Raw genomic sequence first — 17335 nt, 5'->3', positions numbered from 1 at the left:
TCGTTGTCTCCCTCTGTCGAGGGAGAAAAGTAATTGCAACTATGCCTGAACTACAGTAAAAATGATGGAGCATCTAGTGTCCAACTGTGGTCAGCTTCAAATATCTGTGACATTGTCAACCAATTAGGTGTCCCACCTGACACCAAGGTCTACATAGGTATACATTTATCAATTGAAGCGTCTGCCCACCACTTCCAAACACTGATGTGCTAGTTATATCGTATTAATAATATACTCTCAAAATAAACCCATTAAACCACCCTATTTTTGTCACATCATTACAGGCAAAAAGTTTTTAGAAATGTTTCAAGAACATTAAATATGTTCATTCACGTTTGGAATAGGCCTTAAGTGGTTAAAATATTCATGCATTGTGGTTTGAAATAAGTAGGAAGCATATTTCTCACTCTCATTCCCAACCTTGTTGCACAGCAGAGCCCATGCTGTCGAGCCGACTCCATTATCCATTTCCATTAGAATCTCCACTGGTTCGAGACAGGGTGGAGAACAAATCCTTAAGAGAATCTGTATAAATTTGCATCTGTAGTTTAATGCCTGGGCTCCCGTGGTAGTGAAATATAGCCTCAGCCTCCCCAGTGACTCATTTTAACATGCAGGGCACACACTCTGCCCAGATGGGTAGTGCAGAGTGCACAGCGAGCACATGTTGCTTACAATAGGAGGACTGCATCACTGCACACTGCCAGAGGAAATTAAAAATAGGGATGTGTTTATTTTAGTGTGGCAGAAACTATTTGTTCCTGCAAATGCAGAACCTTCCCCTGTTTGAAAAGAAGGCCCTGTGTGCCTGTGGGTTTTAACCACTTTTTTTGCTTTATTTTATTATACGGTATACTTTGTATTTCAAATGGGGACACCAGGTTGAAAGTGGTTCAAACTAAGTTTATACCATTTATAGTGAGCATTAGAATCTTTATTGTCACATTTACAGATTTACAGGTGTAAAACAGTGGGATTTTGTGAACGAAAAGAAAGTAGAGCTGGTATGGGGACAGGGGGGCAAGGGAATGAAAAACAAGAAGTATAATAAAAAAGTTATCTACATATTTTCACATAGCACTGCATATTCATCCAATCGTTATGTACATTAGGTTTAGAAATGAGTAATACTGGTATTACTGTAGCAAATTTTTAACTGCCATCTGTGAGGGGATTGGTTGTAAATATAATTATGTAAAATAATAATTTTTAAAAATCCTCACTCGTCGTGCATGCTCTGAACCATAGACCGTAAGTCCGTAACACACGGCCTGGTATTCCATCTGGCCCAGCCACTTTCTACGAGATAACCTGCTGAAAAGAATGGAGTACCTCTGACTCAGCAATAGCCAGTGCGATTAACACCAATGCCAATGGGCACAGCTGAAGGCAATAACGTTAATAGTGGGTTTGTTTCATTTCGCTTTTTGTGTGTGCCAGCATTCATTTAACTGTACAGGAGCTGCCCATGCTGGTACGCTGTAACACCTAAATGAAACACATCCGCAATTTATCCATCAAAATGGCCGCTTTTGTGCCAGGCACAAAAAGCTGCTGCCAAAAATGGACCACTGTGGTGGTGGGCAAGTGTTGACCTCTATTCTACAGCATCCAGATGTCCATGTTTGGACATCTGGGTTGGACACTTATGGGATAAGTTACTTCCTTTTACATGTGTTTCAAAGTCTAATAAATGCAGTATATCTATAATGGATTGAACAGGAATTTATTAATATCAACCACTTAAACCCTATTTTATTTTATACTTAATAAAAAATGTAAAATGTGCCTATAATGACCAATTATGGTGAATGTGAGCACAATAAGAACCTCACTGTGATAAGAGAAAACCTTATTACGTCTATGTTGGAAAAATGGGCCACATGAACACTATAATTGTGTATATGGAGGCAGGCATGGGTGTGCATGTTGGTTGGGTATAATTTGCATAAATACATTGTACAAAGTCTATGCACACTAGTACAAAATGTACAAATAAGGCGACGTGTACAAATACTGTAAGCGCTGGATGCTGTGACAAATGGCTGTCATGTTTCTGCATTAATACGCCTTTATGTTTGCACACATACTCTGTCAGTAAATGTGTCCTAATGAGGGCCTAGATTTGCCTCATTAGCAAGATAATAGTTTGTTAGATGACATTTCATTAGCTTCCACTTTTCTCATGCAGTGAATTACTAAAGAAAAACGGCCACTGCTGAAAGCAGGCTCACTCAATCCCTGAAAAGAAAGGTATCGGTGCCAATTCTAGCTAGCTGCTCTTATGAGCAGGGTTCAATTTGATGGTGGGGATGAAGTGCACCAGATACCTGATGAAGGTCGTTTAGACCGGAAAGGTTGTCATCTAATAAAACTACTACTCTATAAGTGAAAGACAGTGTGCGGGACCCTTTTCTTCTCATGATTTGCATTTGGTTGCCGGCTCCGACGCACCTGTCCTTGTAGGAGTGCACAAGGCCTCTTCGTTACAAAGGGGACGAAGTGAATGTCCCCCCTGGTTATTACATTTTATCAATATTAGCTGGTCAGACTTTATTTAAATACATACTGGCTGATATGTTTGATGATTTAACTATTCAATAATTTCCCTTTTTGGGGAAAATCTTTTAAAGAAATGTAAAAATATTTAGCTTTTCATACTTTTATATCACATTACGGCGTCACATGGAAATGGCAATTCTTGCAAGCTCAGATCACATTGCAGCACATTGTGATCAAAATATTTCTCAATTTTCTTTTTGTCTGCCATACTACATACATAACTGCATAAAAGACAGTAAACTGGAGAAACCTCTTGCTCTTAAGATAGTCAAATACAGCTTCTAGCTTTAGATCCGAGGCCTCACCCTGGTCCTGGAGGCAACGAAGCCACGACTGTATCCAAACTAGGAGCATCTTTTCTCGTTGTTTCTTTAATTTATTTCATATATTTGCTTTTAGCTTTTTCTGCCTTTATTGATGGGTTGAAAGTAGACTGACAGGAAATGGGGAGAGAGATGGGGGGAAGACATGCAGCAAAGCCCATCTGGATCGGGAGTCGAACCCGCACGCCGTCAGGCTGGCTCAGCAGCCTAGGTGCCCAGACGGTTCCGGGCCTCGTTGTTTCTTTTTATTATCAGAAATCATGTTATCTCTTTTGAAGCTGCTCCTCCATAGACTCTAACTTGGAAGACATTAAGGTGCCACTTAATGATGCTCTGCATGTCTTCTCTGAGCTCACGAGTAGCAGCCATGTGATGACGGAGATGCGTGTGCCCTAGCAAATTGCCCTAGCCTCGACAACCTGGCAGGCATGTGCAAAAGCTAGTATTAAGGTGACCAGCGTCTCCGACTGGTCTGTACTTCTGGACACCTTTTTCCCCTCGACAGCAGACCTCTTCAATAAAAATTGCTCACAACCACCTAAACGCGGGGGTTTTCAGCAAGTGGGCTGTGGACCACTGGTGGTCTGTGAAGGTATTGCATGTTGTCCCTGACCATGCATCTAGTAATGTATAAGCGAATAAGTGATAATAATAAGTGAATATTTTGTATTTTCTTCCACGGAACAGTGCACAAAACCTTTGTGCACTGTTCCGTGCACGTGCTATTAATTCAAATATTTTCTTACATTTGATGGACTTTTGAAGGACCACTAGTAGTCTGTGGACCGGTTGAGAAACAGTAGTATTAGTATATAGACATGGGAAGCATTGCATAGCAAGTGTTACGAAAGCAGTCAAAGCACTAATCTTTGCCCATATATCCCATATGGGCAAAGTGGTCCCCAGGTTGAGTCTTAGGGTGGTGGTCCCTGGTTCACAATCAGTTGAAAACCCCTGACCTAAAGGATAGATTTAATATATATATATATATATATATATATATATATATATATATATATATATATATATACTGTATAAACCGTATCTATAAAGTCACAACCCATTTGACCTCAGTTGTTCATGGTAGAAGTGAAATCACCCAGGATTGGTTAATCTCAAAGTTAACATTTAAGCTAAACACTTAAACTCATATTTCTTTTTCCAGGTTCCCCCATGGGTATGTACTCGGCCACCTCCTTTTCCCCTCTGGCTTCTACACCAAATATTGTCGCAGAAAGTGGCTCCCAATGCGTTGCATCGTGACACGGTCTCACGGTCTGAGCTTGTAAATTCTCTGTTGTGTCATGACATACAGAATAGGGACTTTGGATCCATGTGGTTAAGTGGCAACAACTACAGGTAGCAGGCAGCCATGCCAATATGGAGAGGTGTGTTCAGAACGCTTGATGTGTGAGGATTGAGAAAAGGCCATTAAATATGTCGGAACAGCAAGCACCATGCTTCCTACAGGATTGTCAAGTGTTTATGTTAAGATGTTTCCTTGAACCTACGAGGATTTTTACATGCATGAGATGTGTACCTCCATTCTGAAGTAGCTAATCTGCTATTATTATGGAGCTTCTATAAAATTGGATTGTGAGATCAAAGTGAGTGATAAAGCTAAATTTACAGATATTCTGGCTAATATTAGTCATTTTTGAAGTGTGGCTTCATTTGAAGTTTTTGAAGGGCTGCAAGTTACAGTTGTGTACGTAGAATAGGTGCCTAGAACCTGACCGATAATATCAGTTTGGCCCATATGTTGGTTATTGACCTTTTTTTTTACGTCAGCATCGGTACCAGCAATTGAGCAGTTCAGACGAATAACCATAAGTCCATACTAATTATCCATAAATGATGGATAAGGGGTCAGGGCAGATAGGCCTTTTCGGGGAGGGGTCAATTATGCAGACCTTAGACCACTTTAAATTCAACCTGGCATCTCTATTTTGGACATGTCATAAGCAGAAAACTATAAACTGTAATTAAGAAAAACTTCTAAAAAGCGAATACAGGTACACAAGCTCACAACGGATCATATTGCGATGGATTGTGAGGTTTCAATTCTTAATACATCCCATGGCCATGGGATGTAAAGGCCCTAGGGGGGGTCGTAGGGATGTCATGGTGTGAACATGAGCTTTACAGATTATTAGTTATTTCTGGTAATTGTCCGAGTAGGGTGTGAGTGGTTACTGTGAATAAAATAATGTTCAGTTTGAGTATTTTACATTTATTTGTGTGTTTGTTCATTGTACACTAATCATATACTGTATAATATTTAAAACAAATGATCTTTCATAAGTTATTTCTCTATTTTAAGTTTTTCAAATTGACGTACACATACACGTACAGTATACACACGCATACACACATCCCATGATCCCAGTGAAGGACGGGTAGAGCTACTGACAGCTGGCTACACTAACGGGCCTAATTGGCTGCAGCTTTCCCACGGCCACTGATTCCCCCTGTAGCAGTGACTTCTCCAAAGTAGCTCTCCAGGATGTAGTCACTGGATTTGATATGCCATGCCATGTGTTGCTGCTGGCTGTGGAGCCCACTCTGACAAGAAGTGTGTTTATACCGGAAAACGAGAGCAAGGTGAGGGTATATTCATTGCCTCCTAATTTGTCATTTCTGCTGATGTGGAGACTATTCCGCTGTCAGGTGTCGTCCTGCATTCCGTCTTCTCTCTTGTGTGTGCAACCTTACGCAGCGGTGGAAAGAATTTGCATTTGTTGATACTTTATGCGATGTCATACTTTGGCTAAATAGCAAATCAAGCTTGTAGAGCCAGGCTAGGCTAGGCTATTTTCAACATAGTTTTACAAATTTAGAAACATGTGAGTACTTTTGTTTTGGTATTTCAAGTACATTTTGATGCCAATACTTTTGAACTTTTACACAACTTCAACACACAGGCCTTTACCACACACAGGCCTATGAATACTTCTAACCACCTCCTGTTAAATGATTCATGTGCTTTCTGCAGTATTGCCATGTTATATATTCACTGCAGTTTATTATTGGGGATGTCGGTGTTAAATTACTTTTAAACCTTAGGATCGATCTTCTAGATCATTCAACCAGACCTCATCCAATCTCCTGACACCTGATCTGTTGTACAAGCAAATGGATGCTCACCTCCCCCCATGTCATTACACACTCCATTAGCAATAGCATTATCAATATGTCCTGCCTGTTATTTACTGCAGCTAGTAATTAGTTACAATTATTCTTTGTGTTGGTCTCGCCTGGGAAGTGAAGTGCTAATGTGCGTAATAATACACAGTACAGTTAGGCTGAGTGTGAGGGTGTAGCCATGGATCACATGACACTCGTACTTCACCAGCTGATAATCATGACAGTCATGTTTCAGGGCTAGGCTGAGTGATGAAGATGTCTTATTATCAATGAGGGCTTTCATCTTCATCTCCCGATGAGATTATATATTTTTTCTTCTAAAGGAATAAAGCAAGAATGTGGAAGTCTCAGTACTGTTGCTAATAATGTATGTCTCACTTGGTGGAACACTGATCAAAGATATGCTTGACCTGTGGCGAGTACATCAGCATCAAGCCAGCTTAAAGATGCTATAACTAATAATTATATATATTGCACATCTGTCCGGCAGATTTTTGGCAGATTTAAGAATAAGTCACGAAGCATACTAAATGTAAAAGCCACTCTACGGGCCATTTCTGAACATACTTCACTGTTTTAATAATGGCAAAACAAACTTAGCATTTTTGTTTGCACCATATTATCAAACATTGAAGTAAAGCAGTGCTCCAGTACTTTATTTGGATTCAGTCGTTCAGAAGTGGCCTGTATAAATAAGTACATTTTGTACTCAAAGGAGCATTCTTTTGTTCTCGACCAGCACCAGAAATAGGTCCATCTTCTATTTGTGTAAACCTATTTGTGATGGGCCTGTTTTCTCCATTATAATTGAGAATGACTGTAACTCTATGCCAACTGTTAACCTGTTATTCCTGAAATAAGCAAATTTTCCCCACGGTGCCGTGGGCATACAATGCAAAATTCAGGGCATTATTGATGAACTGCAACAGCGCATGTGCAAAGACTGAAAGGCCTCCCTGAAGGCCGTTAAGGATGGTGGTTTTAATCATACAGTATACTCGCATATAAAACAAATGTTATGCCTCTCACTGTGTTAAGTCAAGTGTATAATTGAACAGCTTATTTCATGACTATCATATATTATGTCCGATTTAACAATCGGCACATAAAAATGAATATCTTACACTAACCTTATATTTCTGTAAATATATTCTATAACATTTTCTATGCCTTTTCCGAGATTTCTTCATGCATTCACGAAACGCATGCAAGCAGCTGAAATGCAGCGTAAGATATTGAGCCAAATTCTCATGGGCTAAAGTTCTCCGTCTGATTTCAATCAGTCTGATTTCAATCATTTGGATTCTATAGAAGCCAGCATAGCATGTCTTCTATGGAAGCATGTCAGGCATTGAAAATAGGCAATCTACCATCTCACAACATGTCGCAGTGCGACACGTAAGCTTGTAGATATCCCATTTTCGGTTATTCGTTTTTGAAGATTTGGTGGTCAAACCAGTGATGGAATACATATTCAATCTACCAGAAAACCCAGACAACCTCAGATATTTCATAAAAGCAAAGGAAGGTCAAAGCCTCAATCTGCAATTTCTTCCAACTGGTTTTGATAATTTTGCATATTATTGGGCTAATTGTTTGTTTGCTTGCTTGTGCGCTGTTTCACAAAGCACATATGACTTTGTCTCACAACATTTTTCAGTTGTGAGTTTTAATCCATGCAATACTGTCTGACAGTATGTAGCAGAGCCACCAGTTGGTGGCAATGTTGCTTTGGGCAAAATGTAGTTACTGCTACTGTATGCTAGTGCTGCTTCACAGTAGAAGGCAGAGCTCTGTTTTATCATGCTGAGGTACAGTACAGACGGCTCTTACTATCACACTGTCTGGTTGGTCCTCCACCGGATGAAACTATTTATAGGATTCCTCAATTCCACATTAGCTTCCCCTTATTGGATCGGGTCAATAAACTCTAATTAGTGTGTGTTATAGATCACACACAGCTGGCACAAGGATTAAAGGCACATTTGTCTGCTTTTTAATGATAAAGCTTGAGGATTTGGATCAATGCCCCGAATTAAGAATGTGATTTGTTTTGTCCGTGCACAGAAATGCAGAACATAAACTAAAGTATTTTGTTCCATCATGTCCATTTTTTTAAGCATTTGAGATTCACATGGCAAGAACCCTGATTTATATTATGGTTGGCCTGACTTACAGCTGTAAGAATGTTCAAACGAATAAGTTGACACTAATTCATATGTTGTAGGAACATTGTTATGTTGCCTATAAGCCAATTCCATTGCCTCTGCTACAGTATGTAATGCAATACTCTTGGCGCATGTTAGTATACCCTCAAAACTAGAGGGTTTAAGTGTACCTGACAAGACTGGATAATAGCCCAGGGTAATTTAGAAAATGACAGTCCCCAGAAGACCAGTTTGTAAATACATCAAAGATGCGATTATAATCCATTTCCAATGGATGAAGCCTTGGCCTGGAAGTGTGGTCATCATGTGGTATACAACCTTCTTAGAGATTTTCAACCCTCAAACACAACACTCCAGTTTGCAGGTCAGCAGTGATTGACAAAGTCACTGCACCTCTCCTCCAGGCTTTCGCGGAGGCGGTGCACCGGGCGCAGCCACCACCGAGGTGCACTGGCCACACCCGGCCAACAGGGCAGGCAGTGTCCTGCGGGCCAGGTGCAGCAAACCAGTGCTGACCACACCCCAGCGACCGCCGTGCCCAGGGCACCCCCGCCCAGGGCACTTCCCCGTGGATCCGCCCACTGTCCTTTCTCTCATGCCAGAACCAACAGAAGGCTCTCTGCCTTGTGTGCTCTTGGGGGACTGCAGGCACTTAGAGGTCTCTAGGACTATATGGACAGATTTGTTAGCGCCTGATGTCATGATGACATTGAGGTAACAACTTGGTCCGTCCATCTTCCGGCCGGTCCTCACATTTGCCAATTTTAACAGTGGCAGACCTTTTGCCTACTATGACATGCCCAGCCAGAATAGGGATGCTAAGGTTAATGTGGTGGTTGGTGGTTAATGGTTACAGGCAGCCATGCTGGAAGAAAGACAACTACTATATAATGGTCGAGAAACTCTCGCAGAGCTGTTGTGGTGCCCTATGCTGAACTTTGAGATTTGTATTTGGCCTTGTATTTGAAATTGGTGCTTGCTTGGAGAATCTATGACCTCAAGTCCTTTCAACAGATTTCCTGAAAGCCGGCATTGTCTTTTGCTTTGGTTGCCTTTATCAAATGAGTTGAATAAGTGACTGTAACATCAAAGACCTGTACAAGGGCAACATGAAGAAAACAATAAAGTCTGCACACTGCAGTGCTAATATAATATTACTGTATGTATGCTCCCACTGTTCATTGCAAATTAGATTGAAACATTGAACTAGCAATAAACGGCATAGGCTGCAGTGTGGACTTTATTTTTGAGGGGCGCTCCTATATACAGCTTTTGACCCGGCACACGTTTCAATATTTGCCATTAACAATGAAAGGAGAAATTAGGTCAAATGTCCGCCAAATATGATGTAAATTTGTGGCAACAGGCATTCTGATTGGCCAGTTTGAGATAAAGCATGATGATGTACGTGTATGATGAGTTAAGAGCCCCCCTCACTTCACACGGCCGGGAGTGATTTCTTTAATTAGCCTGGAAACTATACCACTTAAGCCACTGAAAATGTCTGAAAATGTACTTTTGAATACAGTATTTCCTTGATTTACTTCCCCACTGCCATTAATGTGGTTGAAATTAATTATATACCTGGTGTGGATTGAACCACTGTTGGTCAATCAAAATATCACAGTATTCAAGAAGTAGTAAGTAATCATGCTGGGGGGTGTGTGAAATTAAGGAAGGTGATGTCCGCTGTAATGAGAAATGTATGACCAATTAATTGATTTGATAGGTTCAAGCACCCCCCCCCCCATATCTGGTCTGAGCAGTTGTAGTCATGCATTATTCCCCTCTATTCCCAGACCAGAAGGCATAATCTTTTGCATCTCTAGTCCAGTACTTCACAGGAAATCAATAACTTCATATGTTTCCGGTTCAAATCTGCTGCAGAGCCTACATCAAACCAAAGCTCCTTTTATATAACAAGACCACGTCTCCTCACTAGTACGAAAAGTAGTGCACGGACGCGCGCACACACACACACACACACACACACACACACACACACACACACACAGGGTGTCCTAAGTGGATGTACGTACTACGTAGTCACTCCACTTCGGAAATGCGCTCTGAGAGTGCTGGACCCCAGGTGCTCTTTGGTACTTCCAGACTTCAGAACGGCTGGAGCATCGTAGGTTCTCAGAGTGTATGTCTGAAGTCTGAACACACCCCTGGTCTCCTGAACCCACTTGACACAGATACCAGAAACGTTTGGGAGTCTTGCATTCCCATCGTCTTTGATCATCAAACAACGTTTATGGGTAAATAATGAACCAGAACAGGAAGTGCGTATGCTGGGACCAACACAATAGCGATGCACAGAGCCTCAGCCTATTGTAACCCTTATCCTTAGCTGAGCAGTATTTTAAACACTTATAATTAGCCACAGAGAGTGATGCCACGATTTAGTAATGTGAGATCCCTTCCTTTAAGCAGTGAACTTGGAAGACGTGTTCATGTTTCCCTCTGAGGCCGGATTAATTGCTCTTGAATTCTATTGAGCATTTGGGTTTAAATGCACTACTGATCAGAGCAAAGGTTTGACTTTGCACAGGCCAAGATGAACCCATTTGGGAGACAACCAGCGGGAACGAAAACTCTGACAGAGGCTCAATTGGTATTACCATGGCTGGAGAAGAGACAAGTGGAGTGGGAGAGCATGCCTGACTGACTGCCTCAGTGCCAGCCAGATTTATCTGGCACCGTTGGTTGTGTTTGATTCTGTGAGTTGTCAGAGCCGCAGTTCAGATTCCCATCGAGATCAATCAGCGAAACACACCGTGTGTGTGTGTGTGTGTGTGTGTGTGTGTGTGTGTGTGTGTGTGTGTGTGTGTGCAGCTAAATTGAGCAATCAGCTACAATATTGTAGTGTCTGCGATAGGACTACACCATGTCTTAACAACACTTATTTTGTCCACACAGCTGTTCGATTCCTTACACTTTTCCCAAAGATACTCTTCACTAGTTTGATGTTTGTTTGTTGATGTGCAGTGTTTCTGGTTTTTGTATGCCACTGGTAGAAAAGTGTCCAATTTTCATAAGATAATTGCAGTATAGACGGTCTGCATAAAAATTGCAGTACTCTCTGTGGATACTGATGCAGAACAATGAAGCAATTGCAGCAGTATAGCAAAATTGCAAACTTCTGTTGATGCTGTCAGATACTCAATGGGATTTGGTTATTTCTATGCCCTGTAAACTATAGATATGTCCAAATGGCTGTAGTGTTTGAGCAGACTCACAATAAGCTTTACAGATGCATGCCTCCCAAAGCCTCGAAATTAGCTCTCTCTCGAGGTTTGATTCTGCAAGGAGGAGATCGTGTTTTTCGCTTGGTTTAGATGAAAAGGGCGCTTTGTCCTCCAACATGTGATTATGATTGTGATTATGATTGCGCTGTGTGTTTGTCTGGCATAAGTGTAATTGTGATGTTGCCTAGTGTGTTCTGTTTGTGCTCTTAATAAGAAAGATCCCCCTTCTCACATCCTTTCATGGAAACTTGTAGCCTGTGGACTTGATCTGAGAAGTTCTTGGAACTTCAAATTGAAGACTGTCTGCTGCAGCTTATTGACTGTAAACACTGGTCTCCAATCAGAATTTATTGTCATGTCACACAGTTATAGCTTTAGGAGAGTGGGTGAAATTCTTTGTTGTGCAAGCTCTCAACATTGCAGTTACAAAATACAAAATAGTCAAGAGAAGAAAGGAACACTGAACAAGTCAAATAACAGGAAGGCACAGTCAAATGTAATATTCAAAGTCAAATATACACAAGGTGCATGATTAGCATGAGTTGATGGCCCTATACAGAAGCCAGAAATGCTTTTTGTGTGGGTGGAAAATGAACACATCCAGCCTATAAAAAGCAGCATGTACAGTATACTGTTTCATGATTAAAGTGACAATTGGGGTCAAAGAAATGAAAACCAGTATCGGGTACAATATAAAATCACATCAAATTGCAGCAGTATAAAATGCTCTAAGATGGGTAGGAATCTTCTTTTTATTGTTTCCCCCCTTGGGGTGGGGGTTTACTCATTGAAATCATTAGAATGATTTAAGTGATATTATACACCACTGCCAAACAAAATAAAAGGTCCTCTTGGATACACTTCATGCAATTCTAGCTAATTGGCATGTTATTACTGAAACTGGAGTTAATACGATTCCCTGTTGAAAGATTTCTTTGACGTTGCTCTTTTTTTGTTTCTTTTTTGTTGTTGTTATTGCTGTTGTTTCTTTGTCTTTTCTTCTGCTCGCATTAGGTTTCCACTTTTGGAACATGGCATATCTCTTTCTGCTGGCAGGCCTAATTAGAGTTCATTGTCGATGTTGTTTTTCGTCTGAAAGGAAGGACACAAAGCACTTAATGAGGAGTCCATGTCTCAAAGCCACCAGCGATACGTTTTTTGTGGCCACCTGCATGTGGGAGTTTGATTTGCGTACTTGACAATGATCTGGTGATTCTAATGACCAAATGTTCACTGGCGTGACGTACATGAGGCTCTGGGTGAAGAATCCTGAGGAATTCATGATGCTGAGTAGTGTTGTTTTAGACAGCATATTTTGATTTATTTTTAGTCAGTCTTTTGAATAATTTTCATTTAGTTTTAGTCACATTTTTGTCACCTGGAATGTTTTAGTATTAGTCTAGTTTTAGTCGACTAAATATCTACAGTTGACTAAAATGTAATTTGGTGGGCCTTGATGTCGTCATGATGGCATAATGGTTTATAACGTATAATAATCGGCTATTTTCAGCATGCAACCAAGCATAAAATGACTTCTCTTTTAGTTCTACTGGATCTCTTCCTTACTGGCATAAACTATTAGTTTATGCCATTGTTGGGCGATTAAGCTTAAAATGAAAGACTTGTCCCTTGATGAAACAGGGTTAGGGTAGGCCTAAGGCTTGGCTTGGCAGAGACTATGTATGCAGAAAAATATAATCCATAATAAGTGCATTCATACAATCTTAGCATATTCAAATTTAGACGACTAATATGGCAAACAATAATACTATACTATTAATAATAATAAAAAAGGAAAAATCTGTCCTTTTCCAACTTTAGAGTCAGGTACAAAGTCTGTAGTCTGGTGGACATCATTAACCATAGAAAATAAATTGACTATATATTTGGGTACCACTTTGTTTACAAGCCTGTGGTGCATACACATTCTAATACTGTATGTGATAGGCCTACTCACTCCAACTCAGAGCCACGTGAGGATACTAAAATGACCAGGGACAACATGTTTTCAGGGGTGGACTGGAAGCATCAAGGAGACTATGAATTTAGTCTACGTCTATTGTATATTTCTCTCGTGGTACTTGTGCAAAGGCGGATAAAGGGACTATTAAGCAGTGCCCCATCACTGTCCTTGAGAGAGATGGATCGCTATGATTTGCTCGAATTGTTTTATTGATTCCCATCTAGTAAGTTTAATTTTATGTTCAGAGCTTCAGTTGATGTGCATCGATGACCATGACCATGACCAAGATATATTTTTGGCTTTTTGCCTTCATTGATAGTGGAGACAGACAGACAGCAGGAAACGAGGGGAGAGAGACGGGGAGTGACATAGGCCTACAGCAAAGTTCGCGAGGAACGAAACTCGAACTCAGGCTGCATTAGGAGTTTGGGTGCTGAACCGCTAAGCCGGGCCAACCACAAGTGTCTTACCGGTATGTTAAGTTACACCGCAAGCACGGGAGTAGCGCATGTTCGAGTGGTAGTCCGAGAGGTCCCTGTTGTTCCTGTTATTACATGGGGTTGTTCCCGCATGTCAGACTTGCTCCGTCGGAAGTGCGGATCCCGATTTGGTCTGATATGAATGTGTCACGGTATGTATTTCCAGTTCAAACCTGCTGCCGAACCACTGAACGGTCAACGGGTATGCCACCACCTTATGGAAACCTATAGGACTAAATTCATGCACAGAGCTGTCGTATACAGTATAGTTTACCGTTTAGATGATGTAACAACTATGTCTTTTAATTTGTGCTCATTCAATTTAGAACCACAACCCAATTATGCCTGTGCATTAATGCATTTATACATTTACAACTACGGAAAGGCCATTCCGTCGTCCCGATACAGTTGGCTAATGGCTATCATTTCATACCAAGAGCTTCAATGCTATTATTATAATACTATACACAGGACCACAATGGAAAATAGCCACCAGGGCTTTTTGCGCTATCCTTTCAACAATCTTTGTAAACCGTACCTCTGTACAATCTAACTGGAAATTATTATTATTAATCAATCTATTATGCTGCTAATAGTGTTGTACATCTAATTTATGCTACTGGTGTACAAGTGCAGCTCACAATGCTGCACCTGCTCTGGCTGTAGAGTAGTTATTGTAAGGATTCGGAATCATGGATTCAAAAACAAGGTTTGACATTCATTGTGTCTGTTGTGTCCTCGGCAGAATTAGGGGGCGTGTATTCATTTCCATACTAATGTCTCATTCTCATCTACTTTGGCCTAGTCAGAGGAATATTAATGTGTGACTGTGTGGTACTGGTGGCAGGGACTTAAGGAGGCATACATCCAGGAGCCGGTGATATCGCTGGGCGCTGTCTCCTTGTTTCTTTCACCCCTGACAGAGGAACTCTGATGACTTTTCTGAGTCTCCTCCAATCTTATTATGATAGTAAAAGCAATTTAAATCATGACGTGTTGGACTAATCCCTCGCCATTACAACTATGCGAGTCAACGGGCGTGTACAGCTTTGCGAGTTTGCGACTGAGGTATAGCTTGTAGAAGTTTAATAGTTTTGTACAATAAAATAAAATTACCATAATAACAAATGGTGCACAGGGAGTCAGAAAACCCAGTGGGCTTATTTGAAAACTCTAGAGTGATGGCTCTAGACTAGAGTGATGGCGAATTAGTTAAATATTAACTAACAATATTAACTAACAATTATATCAATTAAAAACAGAAACTATGTGTGCGTGTGTGCATGTCAAGTAATATTCTGCCATATGCGTCCACTTGACCGTGACCAGGGGCCGTGTAGTGTTTTGAATCCAGTGCCGTGTGCGTGTCGGCATATACGAAATTAAACGTTAGTGAATTGCTTCCACAGAAAGCCACTTGGCTTCTCCGCTGAGCATCACAGTGTGTGACAGAACCTCGCTGAATGGAAATGGAGAGTGGAGAGCCGCGAGGGAAGAGGGTGTGCCTCTTTCCCGGTGACAGCGTGTCATTTTCAGCAGCGGCAGAGTTTCATTAAAGGCCCCTTTATGCTTTGTTGTATGACGGTGCCGATGACCCGAAACAGCCGACCTATAAGCTCACAACACTTCGCAAGCTTATAGATCTGTTGTTTCCGGCCTTTGCGACGCGGACATGCGACGGCACATAAATTTGGCATTACACAGATGGACGTATGACCGTCCATCTCTGAGGCCGGGCGTACGTACAGTCGTACACCTTGTAAGTGTTGAATGTGAAATTAGAATCCATTCGTCAACCGCCTTCATAAACATTCTACCCCCCCCCCCCCCCCCCCCCCCCCCGGGTGCTGACGTGATGTGTGGCGTACTGCCAGGCCGGTACGACGTGAGCGTGTGCTCGTAAACATGCCTCCCGGCTCTATATGGACGGCTGGAAGGGGAGGGCATAAATCTCTGGCCGTTCGGCCGAAAGGCTGACCTTGGCTGTCACAAAGTGAATCACACGTGGCTCTGCGTCTCTCTGTCACCCAGTTTGACCTCTCAACCTGCCCACTGTGTGTGTGTGTGTGTGTGTGTGTGTGTGTGTTTATGATTTTGTGTGTGTGTGTGTGTGTGTGTGTGTGAGAAAGAGAATGGGAGAGAAAATTGTCTCAGAATAATCTCTGTGGCCTCCACACTATCACCAAGTGTTACTCATGAATGAAGATCACATAATTCAGTGCCTGGTGGGAGAGAACTGACCAGTGCCGATCTCCCCTTCTCTTCTCTCACCCTGCCAACTCCAAGGCTGAAAGTCCCATCTTAGAGTGAGAACTGTCCATATCAATAATACATTTCCACATTAGCGCTCCGCACTGCCAGCTCAAACTAATGGAGACCACTGACTGGGCAGCCTTTAGGGAGACGGACCAAATGTACTGTTTAACTGTTTATTCTGAAGTTTATTCTGGTTCTCAGACTGTGGGCTGGGGACCACTGGTGGGCCGCGTGTGTGTATCGCAAATGCTTTTTGATGATCTTTTTTTTTTACCTCACCCGGAAAAGCTTGAAAACCGCTTTTCTAAAAATAAAGCTCTACATTGTGTTGATTAAGCAGCTTACTAAAAAAAGCAAAGGGCAGAGGCATTACCGTACCATTGAGGCTTCCTCTATGGAGAAAGGCATTACAGTATATATGATGTACTGAATGTGTATTTTTGTTTGTGTGTGCTGCTAATGGATTTAGCCTAATGATGCCCTTCTTGTCCATGGGCGGGATTTCATAGAAAACGAAATCAGTGCAGACTGATGGGGGGTGGGTGGTTGGGTGGCATGGTGTAGGATTACAGATTGGCTCTGGGAATGCTTTAATGACTGGACTGATCCAGGGCCGACCCGGTGGGCCCACTGAGGAGGTAGCGGATCCAGGGCCGACCCGGTGGGCCCACTGAGGAGGGAGCGTATGCCCGGCTGGATACTCTTTAGCAACAGGGTCTCCATGGCAATGGAGGACGTTGGCCTTTTGTGAGAGTGTATATTTATTATCGTGTGTGTGTGTGTGTGTGTGTGTGTGTGTCTTTTTATGTCTGCATTTTTTGTCTGAATGGGGTTGGAAATGTGTTTATTTTCACCACCAGTCGACAGCATGAACACACACACGTTTATATTACTGTACTTGTGAGGACATCAATGATTTAGGACGGCAATTCTTTTGTGTTTTTTTTTTTGTTTAGTTTGTGACCATGTTAACCTGAGCCCTGAGGCAGAAAACAGCCAGTCTAGACTGTGACGCACTGTGAGCTTGTAGTTGGACTATTGTACCCTAATTATAAGCATACGGTATCTCCCCAAATTGTTTTGAACCATAAAACAGCCCATTTGTCTTGTGATGACCAGGACAATTGTCCTCACAAAATGCCAATACTGTCCAAAATTTTGTCAGTCACACCTGTCAGTCAGTCAG

At 41.7% G+C, this 17335-nt stretch overlaps 1 protein-coding gene across 1 annotated transcript in view; it reads left to right on the top strand.

The window, feature by feature from the left end:
• The window catches only part of kaznb (kazrin, periplakin interacting protein b), a 147291-nt gene that overhangs the window by 14293 nt on the left and 115663 nt on the right, over positions 1–17335 (top strand). The window lies entirely within an intron of this gene.

This window comes from Protomyctophum bolini (genome assembly GCF_963924005.1).
Source record: "Protomyctophum bolini genome assembly, chromosome: 2".
Classification (NCBI taxonomy): Eukaryota; Metazoa; Chordata; class Actinopteri; order Myctophiformes; family Myctophidae; genus Protomyctophum; species Protomyctophum bolini.
This window is presented reverse-complemented; position numbering and strand designations above follow the sequence as displayed.